Genomic DNA, 13710 nt, shown 5'->3' with positions numbered 1-13710 from the left:
GCTACTGAGACGTTATGAATGCCTTGATGCATACGACGGAAGGATTTTATGAATGAACTTTAAGTTCCGCCCCTGGACGGTAGAGTGACGTCTTCGGTGAGAAGACGGGTTGCTGCGATCACTACTCACCCCCTACGGATGAGTCTTCTCTGCCCCACGAGAGGGAAGTGTTTTTAATTTATTCCTATATGAATTGTTTGACTGTGTATTGTGTAACGGACAGCGGGTTAAAGAGGGAGGTTGGGGAATTGAGAACGGAGGAAACACGCCTTACGTGTGATCACTGTGTGCTGTGCAGGCTGGGGTGCTATGTTGAGTATCAAACACTGTGTGACGTATTGAGCGTGAAACTCACTGTGTGTATATGAAGTGTTGTGCCTTGCGGAGTTTCCCGTGTTTCTCTTCCCTGGCTCCCTATCTTATCTGTACCCGTAGAATGAGTTTTAGCCTCTCTATTTGAAATAAAGTGTAAATTCTCTTTGATTAAACCGACTGGCTGTTCTTTGACCACCGTAGGGCTGTTCTGAGGTTTATTACACTGGTGGCAGCGGTGAGATCAGCGCTGATCTCGGATCTTTTAAACTTCATTGAACTTTTTTTTAGCCTACGGTTTGTCAGAATGTTAGAACCGCAAGAGGCGGCCAGCGGTAGTAATGCCGTGCCGGTGGCAGGTGTTTTTTTGGGGGAGAGAAATGCTGCGCCTCGTCCTATTTTTATGCCCGAAACATTTACGTGTACAGGGCGTGAGTGGTCTGATTGGGCAGAACAGTTCGAAATGGCTGCGGAGATTAACGGCTGGGATGATGTATTAAAGCTCAAATTTATGTCTTTGTTATTGTCAGGTCGTGCGCGGGATATTTATTGTGGCTTGCCAGATGAGGCTCGGCGAAATTTCAGTCAACTGAAGGTAGCAATGGGTAGATGTTTAGAGCCCTGTGAAAGTACTGATTGGAATCGCGTGAGCTTCTCCTAGAGCAAGAGGCAGCCAAATGAAACCGTGCGCGAGTTTGGAAATGCTTTGAGGCGTTTAATTTCGAAGGCATATCCGTCCGTGGATAATGCCACGAGGGATTTACTGGCTCGAGATCATTTTGTGGCCCATATAGGTTGTGCTGAGACGCGTATTCATCTGCGTAGTGTGAAACCAGCCACGTTAAGGCCAATTTATACTTCTGCGTCGAGTGTACGCCGTAGTGTACGTCGTAGGCTACGCACGTAGGCGACGCCGTCGTGAGCATTTATACTTCTGCGAATGTCTGTGTTGCTCTGCAGTTACACCGCCGAAACGCTAGTTGGCGCGGGTGGGTTTTAATGTTCCAGTTCCACTGTGTTTACATTCCTTGCGGCTATTTTGAGTTTAGGTTTCTACGAGCAATGGCGACTGAAGGAGTCATACAGATGGCTGTATTTCCGCACTTCTTCAAGCAATCTCTCGGTCACTTGGTCTATTTCCATGGCTCTTCACTGATCTTCGGAATTTAAAAATGGCGGGCGGCCGGTGCAGAGTGCAGAAGATCATTCCGGAAATGCGTAGGAGGAAACGCGATGCTATCCAGCTGACCAATCACAGATCTTGCGGTCCGCGTCGCTGCGACGCGTAGTTACATTTTTGAGGAGGTGCGCGTCAGGGTACGGCGAAGGGTACGACGTATGGTACACGTCAATGTGTATGCTACGCCGTACCTTCTACGCGCACCCGACGCAGAAGTATAAATTGGCCTTTAGAGGGGGCTATTAATCTGGCGTCCGAACTTGAATTAATTCGGAGTTTGGAACGAAATAGTGCTCTCCCAAATGCAAAAGTTTGTGGTGTGGCAAATGATAATGTTGGGCCAGCTAGAGATGGGCAAATTCAATCTTTAATGGGCATGGTAGAAGGGCTCCGTCAAGAAGTAAAGACTTTGCAGAGTACTGTTAAAATACTACAAGATCAAGTAACAGGGAATTTGGTTGCTCCGCTTAGTCATCAGACTGATTATGCTACAAATAGACGAGATGCACGGACTTTTAAAACTGATAGTGCACGAATAGACTCACAAAACAGAGATAAGACTGAAGCTTGTTGGGAATGTGGGTGCACTCGCCATTTCAAGAAAGATTGCCCATATGTGTCGGGAAACGGGAGGGGGCGGGCCCGGTAGACCAGGAGCCCGCCCCTCTCTCTGTTGCGTCTATGTCTGGGGGAGTATGTCAGTCCCAACCAGAAACAGGTGGAGTTTATGTGTTTGGTAAAGTTGGGGGGGTGGAGACCCGCTTATTGGTGGACACAGGGGCACAAGTATCAATCGTACCTAAACTGTTTTGGCTGGAGGCAACCGGTGGAGGGGGTGATTTAGCAGAGTATAGGGGTAGATTGAAGGTTGCTAATGGAGACCAAATGGAAGTTATGGGCCAGTGGAAAACCACTTGTCAATTTGATTCTCTGACAGTAGTGGTTGATTTTGTAGTGGCAGATATTAGTCCCGGTGAAGTGTTACTGGGCAGTGATTTTCTAGTCAAATTCGGTGCAAAACTGGATTTGAAAGAATTATGCTGCTATGTGATGGGAAAAAAATGTTCTGTACAATTGCAAACTGACTTTTTAGCTCCTTCCATGCCAGTTGTAGTTTATGGGGATACCAGGATACCACCACGTAGCGAAGTGATAATTTTGGGGTCAGTGGAGGGAGCGCCGCCAGGAAAAATAGTAGGTATGCTGGAGCCCGGCTCTTCTCTGTCTCGCTATTGTGATGTATTAGTGGCACGTGTGGTGGGTGTAGTCACCGCTGGTGTTATGCCAGTTCGTGTCATTAATGTAACTAAGGAAGCTCATACTTTACGTGATGGAATGAAAATTGGGGTGTTGGCTACAAATGTAGAGGTGGGGGAAGGTGCAGAGGAAGTAGATGAAGGGTGTGACGGTAAGATCTTGTGGTCGGCGGATGCTTTGATTTCTTATTTTGGATTAGACTCTAGAGGGTTTAATGTAGAACAAATGCAGGCCATTCGTCAAGTGTTAGAGCGTTATAACCAACTTTTTAGTATAGGGGATACTGATTTGGGTAGGACGCATCTTATTCGCCATCAGATTGATACAGGAGTTGCTAAACCTATTAAAATGGCCCCTCGTCGGGTTCCGCTTCATTTACAACAAGAAGTGACTGATCACATAAAACAAATGTTAGACAATGGCATTATTCAGCCGTCGTGTAGTCCTTGGGCAGCTCCAGTGGTACCAGTTAGAAAAAGAGATGGCAGTCTGCGTTTCTGTATTGATTATAGGAAACTAAATGAGGTGACACAGAAAGATGCCTATCCGCTCCCAAGGATAGATGATGCGTTGGATAGCTTGGCAAATGCGTGTTGGTTTTCAACCCTCGACCTAGCCAGTGGTTACTGGCAGGTTGAGGTTGACTCGAAAGATAAACCCAAAACGGCTTTTACTACACGACAAGGTCTTTTTGAATTTAATGTTCTTAGCTTTGGCCTGTGTAACTCCCCTTCCACTTTCCAAAGGTTGATGGATTTGGTTCTGGCAGACCTTCAGTGGACTACGTGCTTAGTATACCTTGATGATATAATTGTTTTTGGTAAAACATTTCAGGAACATCTGGGGCGCTTGGAACAAGTTTTTGGGAACTTGTATAAGGCCAATTTGAAGGTGAAACCCTCTAAATGCAATTTATTTGCAAAACAGGTATCCTATTTGGGTCATGTAATTTCAGCGGAGGGTGTTAAGGCTGATCCTTCTAAGGTTGAGGCGGTGAGGGGGTGGCCGGTCCCTAGAAATCAGACAGAGGTTCGTAGTTTTCTGGGACTGGCCTCTTACTACCGTCGCTTTATGAGGAGTTTTGCGGAGATTGCTAGGCCCTTACACCAATTGACGGAAAAGGGGAAGAAATTTTACTGGGGAGAAGATTGTCAAAGAGCGTTTTTTACACTCAAGTCATGTCTTATATCAGCCCCAGTTTTGGCTTATCCCGATCCCTTGAAACAATTTCTTTTGGATACCGATGCTTCAGATGTGGGGATAGGTGCTGTACTGTCCCAGGTAGAGGGGGGGATGGAACGCGTAGTGGCCTATGCAAGTCGAGCCCTGACAAAACAAGAACGCAAGTATGCCACCACCAAAAAGGAATTGTTGAGTATGGTGACGTTTATGAAACATTTTAAGCATTACCTTTTAGGGGCAGAGTTTGTACTGCGTACAGATCACAATTCCTTGCGGTGGTTACATAATTTTCAAGGAATTGAAGGACAGTTGGCCCGTTGGTTAGAACAGTTAGCAAGTTTTCAGTATAGGATCGTTCATAGGCCAGGGAAACAACATGCTAATGCAGACGCTTTATCGAGATTGCCGGGCCCGGGTCATGTGTCAGACCAGATTGGGGGTGTGGCGATTGAGGAAAGTTGTCCTGTGAGAGTGGTGCAAGTGGCTAAAACGAATATAGGGCTATTACCTGGAGAAAGACGATATGGTTAGGTTGCAGAGGGAGGATAATGAGTTGGGGCAATTATTGCAGCTGCTAACTAAGCCATTAAAGGAGTGTGGGGAGGTAAGAAACTACCCTGAGCTGCAGAAGTTTGGAAGGGTGTGGGATCAGCTTCAGATACAGGACCAGTTATTGGTGCGAGTCCCTCCACAAAATTCTGATGCAGCAAATAAAATACAGGTGGTGCTTCCAAAGTGTTTGGTTCCAAAAGTGTTAGCCATGTTGCATAATGTGGTTACAGGTGGCCATCTGGGGGTGCAAAAACTACAAGGAAAAGTTAAAGATCGGTTCTATTGGCCGGGGTGGTTTGCCGATGTGAGGAGGTGGTGTAGTGAGTGCTCTGAGTGCGGTTCACGGAAGCTTCCAGTTCGAACTCCACAGGCCCCGATGTGTCCTTCTGTCATGTCTCGCCCTTATGAGCGTGTGGCTCTGGATATTTTGGGCCCACTTCCTGAAACTGTTGATAAAAATCGGTATGTTTTGGTGGTGGGAGACTATTTTTCTAAGTGGACAGAAGCTTTTGCTTTACCAAATCAGGAAGCACGATCAGTTGCTAAGGTGTTAGTTGAGGAGTGGGTTTGCCGCTATGGTGTCCCTCGCAGCCTTCATTCTGATCAAGGCAGAAATTTTGAGTCTACTCTTTTTCAGGAACTTTGCAGATTATTGGAGATCAATAAAACGCGTACGTCCCCCTATCACCCTCAGTCAGATGGGCTTATTGAGCGTTTTAACAGGACTTTGCTTTCTATGCTATCAATTTTCGTGGATAAGAATCAACAGAATTGGGATTCTTTATTACCTTATGTAATGATGGCGTATCGTAGTGGCGTCCATGCCACTACTGGCTTTACCCCTCATAAAGTGGTGTTTGGGCGGGAAATGGTATTACCGGTGGATATAATGTTGAATGTGAACTTGGAAGAGGCTTTTGAGTCTCCAAGTAAATATGTGCAACGTATGGCAGGGATTTTGTCCACTGTTGTTGGGGCAGTACAGCAACATCAGTTACAGGCTTCTTCCCAGCAGAAAAAGTATTTTGATTTTCGGGCTCAAGTACAGTATTATTCAGTGGGAGAATTAGTCTGGGTTCGAAATAAGGCTCGGAAGAAAGGGGTTTGCTTTAAATTGCAGAGATGTTATAAGGGCCCCTTTAAAGTAATCGAGCGGTTGTCTGATGTGTTGTATCAGTTACAGTCAGTTGAGGGAGGGGCTACTACGGTTGTTCATTACAATCGGTTAAAACCATATGTTTCTCAATCTGTTTCAGAGAGGCTGGAGGGGAATGATGAGTCGGCACAATTACCGCAGCAATTGGTTGACCCGTCGACCCTTCAACAATTGCCCCCGGTCATGGCCGATAGACCGCCATCTGCAGAGGGACAATCTTGCCCGGTGGGAACAAGGGAAGGAAATCTTCAACAGGGCTCGCCAGTGTCTTCAGCGTGGTCAAGGTTGGAGTATAGCCCGGGATCTACAGTTAAGCCTTTATATGATGGAGGAGGCTCTGCGCAGAACATTACAACTTCTGCAGAGAGGGGTCGACCTCCACGACAGAGGAAGTTGCCGGTTTGGACTAAGGATTATCATCTTGACTCGAGGACGAGTTCTTCTGGATTAGTGGGGGAATAGTGTAGTGTGTCGTCATTGGCTGATTACATGACTGCTTTCATGGCATGCACCTGTGAAGGGAGGACAAAGGGACTTTAAAAAAAGAGGTGTGGTGCAACCGGGGGACGCTGAGTGTGGTGACCTGTTGATAACGTTTTGGCTGTCTCTCGGGGACAGTAGGTCCTCCGGAGATGAAGATAGCTAGTTAGCTAGCTGCCTTGGGGTGAGATAGTTGAGTTGTAGAGGGGGGAAATTAGTGTCACCGACTACCTCAGACTATTGCTCGGCTGACGCCCACGTGCTACCGAGATTCTATGAATGAATGCCCACGTGCTACCGAGATTCTATGAATGAATGCCCACGTGCTACCGAGATTCTATGAATGAATGCCCACGTGCTACTGAGACATTATGAATGCCTTGATGCATACGACGGAAGGATTTTATGAATGAACTTTAAGTTCCGCCCCTGGACGGTAGAGTGACGTCTTCGGTGAGAAGACGGGTTGCTGCGATCACTACTCACCCCCTACGGATGAGTCTTCTCTGCCCCACGAGAGGGAAGTGTTTTTAATTTATTCCTATATGAATTGTTTGACTGTGTATTGTGTAACGGACAGCGGGTTAAAGAGGGAGGTTGGGGAATTGAGAACGGAGGAAACACGCCTTACGTGTGATCACTGTGTGCTGTGCAGGCTGGGGTGCTATGTTGAGTATCAAACACTGTGTGACGTATTGAGCGTGAAACTCACTGTGTGTATATGAAGTGTTGTGCCTTGCGGAGTTTCCCGTGTTTCTCTTCCCTGGCTCCCTATCTTATCTGTACCCGTAGAATGAGTTTTAGCCTCTCTATTTGAAATAAAGTGTAAATTCTCTTTGATTAAACCGACTGGCTGTTCTTTGACCACCGTAGGGCTGTTCTGAGGTTTATTACACCAGTTATTCCAAGCTCCAAGCCTATGCGTCTCCATGCATTATTTCTCTTATTTGAGTCGAAATAATGCGGGCTTGACAAGTCAAAAAGTTCAGGAAATCCCTGGACCCAATGATGAGCTGCTCCTCCATTTTTCTGCTGAGGTTTCAAAGTAACAGCAAAGGTGAGGAAGCTGATTGGTTGGTTCTTGTCATGTGACCTACGGTGCGCTTGCGGCATTCTGAAAAGTTGAGATGTTTTTATCTCGATGCGGCGCTGACGTGCATGGAAAAAATGACCGCGTCGCTTCCATTATGAGCGCGCATACCGCGCGCCTACATTTGAAATAATGAACTTGAGCGCGCAAAAGACGCGATATGTGAGTCCAGCCTTAAAGATAATTGCGACTTTTTTATCTCACAATTGCGAGTTTACATCTCGCAATTCTGAGAAAAGAAAGTCAGAATTGCGAGATGTAAACTCGCAATTGCGTGTTATAAAGTCAGAATTGCGAGATATAAATTCAGAATTGCGTGAAATAGTCGCAATTGCGTGTTATAAAGTCAGAATTGCGTGTTATAAAGTCAGAATTGCGTGTTATAAAGTCAAAATTGCGAGATATAAAGTCAGAATTCTGACTTTTTTTCTCGCAATTGCGACTTTATATCACGCAATTCTGACTTTATAACACATAATTGCGAGTTTATATCTCGCAATTCTGACATCTTTTCTCAGAATTGTGAGACATAAACTCATTCGATTATCATGAAAACAAATCCCAGAGAACGGTCGACTCGGTACCAATGTGTTATTGCACCCTAGGTTCATTTTGCACCGGAGTTGTCCTTTAATTAAGGGATGAACTACTGGAGTCACATGGACGATTTTAACAAATGTTTTTGACTACCTTTCTGGGCCTTGAAAGTGGTAATTAAACTGCTGTCTATGGAGGGGTCAGAGAGCTCTCAGATTTCATTAGAAATATCTTAATTCGTGTTCAGAAGACGAACGAAGGTCTTACGAGTTTGGAACGACTTGAGGGTGAGTAATTAATGACGTAATTAAAATGTTTGGGTGAACTAACCGTTGGTTTAACTAATTATGAAGTGTTGATTATAGCATTAAATTTAGATCTACTTCCATCGCATGAAAGGTTGCAGGGATGAGCATTGTAGCCGATGACAGACATGTCTGTTGAGTGCATGAGTGCAGTCATCCTGTCACCTGTGCACTCTCACGACTGCTTCCATCATAACTAACAGTACAAACACGATGTAAATAGAATCTCTTTATGAATGAGTAATGAGTGAACAAAGATGTTGGCCAATCATAGCAGCTGGTGATGTTTACGGTCTCACAGCTGACTTGCCCCTTCCAACAGAGCATTTAAATCAGAGGGATAAATCGGGTAGGAAATGGACTTTTATTTTTTCATTGATTATGATGGGAGTCACTGATAAAGTGCAGATGTCTGATTGACAGCTCCAGCTATTATTAAAGTCAAGTCAAGTCATCTTCATTTATAAAGCGCTTTTAACAATGTAGATTGTTCCAAATCAGCTTTACAGAGATAAACGTATAATTTAAGGTAACAGAGATTGTTTTGACTTTATAACGGTTCTTTAATAAAGTTATTTTCCAGCTAAAGTTAGTTTTGATTGATTCGCTTCCATCGCAACGATCATTTGTTATTAAATTAGGGGCTGCTAAGACGACATCGTTCTCTCTACACAGACTTTAAACGTGAACCTGTGAGAAACGCTGATGATCGTTCACATGCGCATTAAGAACTGGTTTTATAGTTATGTGCGTTTGAATATATGTGCGCAGGATTGTAATTCCCTACAAACCAAGCCTTATCAAAGTACTGGTCGGGGCTAAAGGGTTAGTTCACCCAAGGGATACTTGCCCTAATGTCTTTCCAAACCCATAAGACGTTTGTTCATCTTTGAAACGCAATTGAAGATCTTTTTAATGAAATCTGAGAGATTCCTGTCCCTCTATCGACAGCTACGCAACTACCACTTTGACGCATCAAAAGTGGTAGTAAAAACAAATCCATATGAATTGAGTATTTTAGTCAAAATTTTCACATTACTTTATTTGATGATCAGATTTTTATTCACATATAAACATTGGTCAGCAAAAACACAAACAAGCTCAACCAGGCCTGCTTGACGCACAAGAACAAACCTCATTGGTTCTTGGGAAAGCTCAAACCGGCTGCCTGGTTCTCGCACGTCAAGCGAACATGCTTGAGCTTCTGTTTACCACAACTGATGTGTGAGCTGATGAATGTTTATATGTGAATAAAAGACTAAATTAATGTTGTTCATCATATAAACGATTGTGTTTCCTATTTATTTTGACTAAACCGTTCAATTCAGATTCGTTTTTCGATCTCTTTCAACTTTTTGAAGCAAAGTTTCAGTCAATGTAGGGACAGATATCTCAGATTTGCATTAAAAGATCTTAATTTAAGATCTTAAGAAGACTTAAGAAAGAACTAAAGTCTTACGGGTTTGGAAAGACATGAGGGTGAGTAATCAATGACAGCATTTTTGGGTGAACTTAACCCTTTAATACCTAAAATATTTTATTATTTATATCTTGAATAAAGAAAATTAAGTTATTGTTTCTGTTAATAAAACTATTTTATAATTGATAGAGTTGCCCGTTTTTCTTATTTCCCAAGGTGTTTTTTCTCCATCAACCCAGAGAAGGGCACCAACGTGGAGAAGACACAAACTTCACGTCTCAATGTGAACCCAAGAGTCCTTACTTTAATTCAGGAACTTTCAGATCATGAGTGATGGCGTGATGTCTGAAACTTTATGGACATTTGTTTGGACTTTACTCTGAATAAGGTTTGTTTCAGCTTCTATGCTCAGTTCTTCAAGATCATTTTTCAGGCTGTATACAACTTAGTTTTATTGCTCTTATATTGTGTGATATTGTCCTGTACATCAGTTTGCAGAGATTAATTGTTTAAAAAATATTCTCTTTCTTGCCCTCTCTTTCTCTATTTTTCATTTTTACTCCTTTTTCTCATCTTTGTTTCCTTCCATCTCTTTACCTCCATCTTTCCTCTATCAGTTCCAGTGAGATAATTAATCTGTACACTGCATATTACAAATTTGTTGTGCTGCTTTAATATTAATAAAGAAGGCAAGGCAAAAGGCAAGTTTTTATTGGGTTTTTATTTTTAATTCAGCAGAAAATGGATGTTTTTATGCAGTTTTGTACTAAAATGCACAGTTTAAAACTATAAAGTTGTTTACAGTGACTGTAATTTTTACAATATTATTCTGGCAACCACAGCTGACAAATTTTGTGGTCTTTTTGAATATTTTTTTACAGTGTACGTCTGCGGTCGGGAGGAGCCGAATCGGAAAATGCCCGTGTGTGCAGTGATCACTTCGTCAAAGGTGAGTTAATACAACTTATGTTTGTGTACCGTACCAGTTAGTCTAAGTAATTGTTTCTTCTTTTCTTTGAGTTTGTAAGTTACCCCTGTGACTGAAGACAAACACGTAACGTCAGCAAAGTTACCCACAAAGTGTTTTGAGGCTGCAGCTTTATTGCCACAAGCATTTAATGTGTGTTGTTGTCTTTAGGCTGTCCTGGTTCTTTAAACGACGCTGATTCTGTAGACGGGGCTCCTACAGTTAACCTCGGTCATCAGAAGGAGAAGCCCGTGACAGAAGCATCGGGAATACGAGAGGAGAGGATGAAGTCCTGGGACGATCAGCATAGACACGCAGGAGGTGCAGAGGCCTTGCTGGATCTCCATGAGTCCGCTGAGGACCCAGAGGACACCACAGAGATGTCACATGATCGACAAGGTGAAGGAATTGTATTAATAGGTGCTGCCAGTATTCTAGTTGTATAAGGAAGGCATGTGATTCTGACAACAAATAATGCATGTAAATTAAAACAATGCATGTTGATTTATTTTAATTTAAATATTTTTTTTATATTTTTTAACACACACTTTTTTACAGTTTTATTTACTTTATTTTTAATATATAGATATTTTTTATAGTGATTAATGAACTGTATAAAATGAATTGTTCTTCTGTAATTTATTTGTAGCTTTGGCAATATTGTTGTTTTACATTCATGCCAATAAATCTAGATTGAAATGAATTGTAAACTTTGAATTAGACTTGCACAATAGATGCTAAACTACCATGGCTAAACAAATGTATAAAAATATGAATGCAAATAACTTTGGCGCTTTATAAGAATGTGGACAACTAATCAACTAAACAATTAATAATGTGGAGAGTGATGTGAATAACAAATCCCTCTCCTTACTGCTATATATTGTGTGCAGATGCCGGATGCCAGACGGACCTAACCATGGATGACACTGAGAGGATGGAAGATGTTCTGAAGCAAACCACAGCAGAGCTGGGCCATCTCAGGAATAAAGCACTGGACACACAGCTTAGCCAAGAGTCTTTTCAGAAGAATGAACACAAGACAAAGTTTTACACTGGACTCCCCAACTTCTTAGTTTTAATGCAGGTTTGTCAACATTATATCACCTGTGGCCATTTGTCTGTGCTTTCTCAGTATGAACAGGTCATTTTAGTTTTGCTGAGGTTGAGACTAAACCTTCCTCTGAAAGATTTGGCTTTCAGGTTCAATGTCTCTTGCTCCACAGTTTCTAGAATTTGGCACAAGTTAATTGGCATTCTTCATGAGAGATTGAAGTTTTTAATTGCGTGGCCAGAGCGACATGCACTTCAAGCCACAATGCCAATGGTATTCAGGCAAGCATTTGGATTTAGAGTTGCTGTGATCATAGACTGCTTTGAAGTAAATACTGTGGTAAACAGATGGTTAACCCGCGCACTGGCCCGCTGGTCGTATGCAGCTGGGACAATATAACAATGATGTTTTCTAGAGCACCATTTTCTCTATACTGTAAAAAACATTCTTCATATCCAGCCAAGTTTCAAACATAAGTTTCTCCTTATGGGAAAGTCGCTGGATGAGTCGGAAGTAAACATGCACACTCGCGCATCGCCGAAGCTCACTGGCGCCATCTTGTGCACTGAGACCCCATTACAAGCACAGTGCTGCTGATATGCTGTGCTACATACAAGTCCATTTATGTCGGATTAATTATGTGTCAGTTCTGGTGTGTATTAACCACTGATCTATATAATGTCATTCTATATAGATCAGTGGTATTAACTCAGTACCTGTTGTGTGGTCCTCCTAAGCGACTCTCGGGTCAGTCGCCGTTGTGCTGCGTTTCGGCTCTATCCTAGCGGACACAACAGCGCCTCTCAGCGGCTTAAACTAACAGTAGGACAACAATATGCAAGTGCTATGACCCTTCTCAGTTTAATCTAATGCAGTAAATGTTAATTTATTTGTAAATTTTTTATTTATTTAATTATTATTATTATAGAATAGAATAGAAGAGAAAGTGTTAGTATTACTGGATCAAGTGCTGTCAAAAAAGAAACTAACCCGTTTCTTGAAAGTGGCTATGGACTCAGCAGCTCTGGTTGAGTTAGGCAGATCATTCCACCAGCAGGGAATAGTCATGGTAAAGGTCTGAGAAAGAGATTTTGCACCTCTTTGAGATGACACCACAAGACCAAGCACTAAGCTTGTTCAAATCATACCTATCTGACCGCTACCATTTTGTCTATTTAAATGGAGAAAAATCGATCATAACTTCAGTAAACTATGGAGTGCCGCAGGGATCTGTGTTAGGCCCTCTGTTATTTTCAATATATATGATGCCACTTGGAAATATTATAAGGAAACATGGAATTAGTTTCCATTGTTATGCTGATGACACTCAAATATATATTTCATCAAGGCCGGATGAAAACGCTAAATTTTCCAAATTGACAGAGTGTGTTAAAGATATAAAAGATTGGATGACGCGTAATTTTCTTTTATTAAATCCAGACAAGACAGAGGTAATACTTATCGGTTCAAAAAACCGCCCACAAAACCTCGCACAATACAACTTTAACATCATAGGATGTCCTGTTACTTTATCCGCTACAGTAAAAGACCTGGGTGTTTTACTCGATTGCAACCTGTCTTTTGAAAATCATATTTCATATGTTACAAAAACAGCCTTTTTCCACCTTAGAAACATTGCTAAGCTACGTAATATGCTATCAGTTTCTGATGCAGAAAAGTTAGTTCATGCATTCATGACCTCGAGACTGGATTACTGTAATGCCTTATTAGCTGGTTGTCCTGCATCCTCAATAAACAAGCTACAGTTAGTCCAAAATGCCGCCGCCAGAGTTCTTACGAGATCAAGAAAATATGATCATATAACACCGATTTTATCATCACTACATTGGTTACCTGTAAAGTTCCGTATTAATTACAAGGTATTGCTACTGACTTATAAAGCCCTAAACGGCTTAGCTCCAGTCTATTTAACGGATCTTCTATCGCCCTATAATCCATCGCGCTCTTTAAGATCACTAAATTCAAGGCTTTTGGTCATACCTAGGATATTCAGAACCACCAAAGGAGGGAGAGCATTTTCACATTTGGCTCCAAAACTCTGGAATAGTCTTCCTGATACTGTTCGTTGCTCAGACTCGCTCTCCCAGTTTAAAACTAGATTAAAGTCGCATCTCTTCAGCCAGGCATTCATATAATCCCACAGTTCAAACTACAATCCGGCCTCTAGCTCATAAATGCCAGAGGAGAACTGGCCCCC

The 13710-nt window shown here is 42.4% G+C and overlaps 1 protein-coding gene across 2 annotated transcripts in view; it reads left to right on the top strand.

The window, feature by feature from the left end:
* Window positions 1–9691: 9691 nt before the first annotated feature.
* otol1b (otolin 1b) overlaps window positions 9692–13710 on the top strand; it is a 29520-nt gene continuing 25501 nt past the window's right edge. For both annotated transcript variants that reach the window (XM_082178957.1, XM_082178955.1), the window contains exons 1-4: window positions 9692–9859; window positions 10353–10420; window positions 10610–10837; window positions 11332–11525. The gene's annotated coding sequence lies outside the window, so the exon portion shown is untranslated. The remainder of the gene's footprint in view (window positions 9860–10352; window positions 10421–10609; window positions 10838–11331; window positions 11526–13710) is intronic.

This window comes from Leuciscus leuciscus (assembly GCF_965113295.1).
Source record: "Leuciscus leuciscus genome assembly, chromosome: 9".
NCBI classification, from domain to species: domain Eukaryota; kingdom Metazoa; phylum Chordata; class Actinopteri; order Cypriniformes; family Leuciscidae; genus Leuciscus; species Leuciscus leuciscus.
Note: the sequence above shows the minus strand (reverse complement) of the source record. Positions and strands in the feature narration are given on the sequence as shown.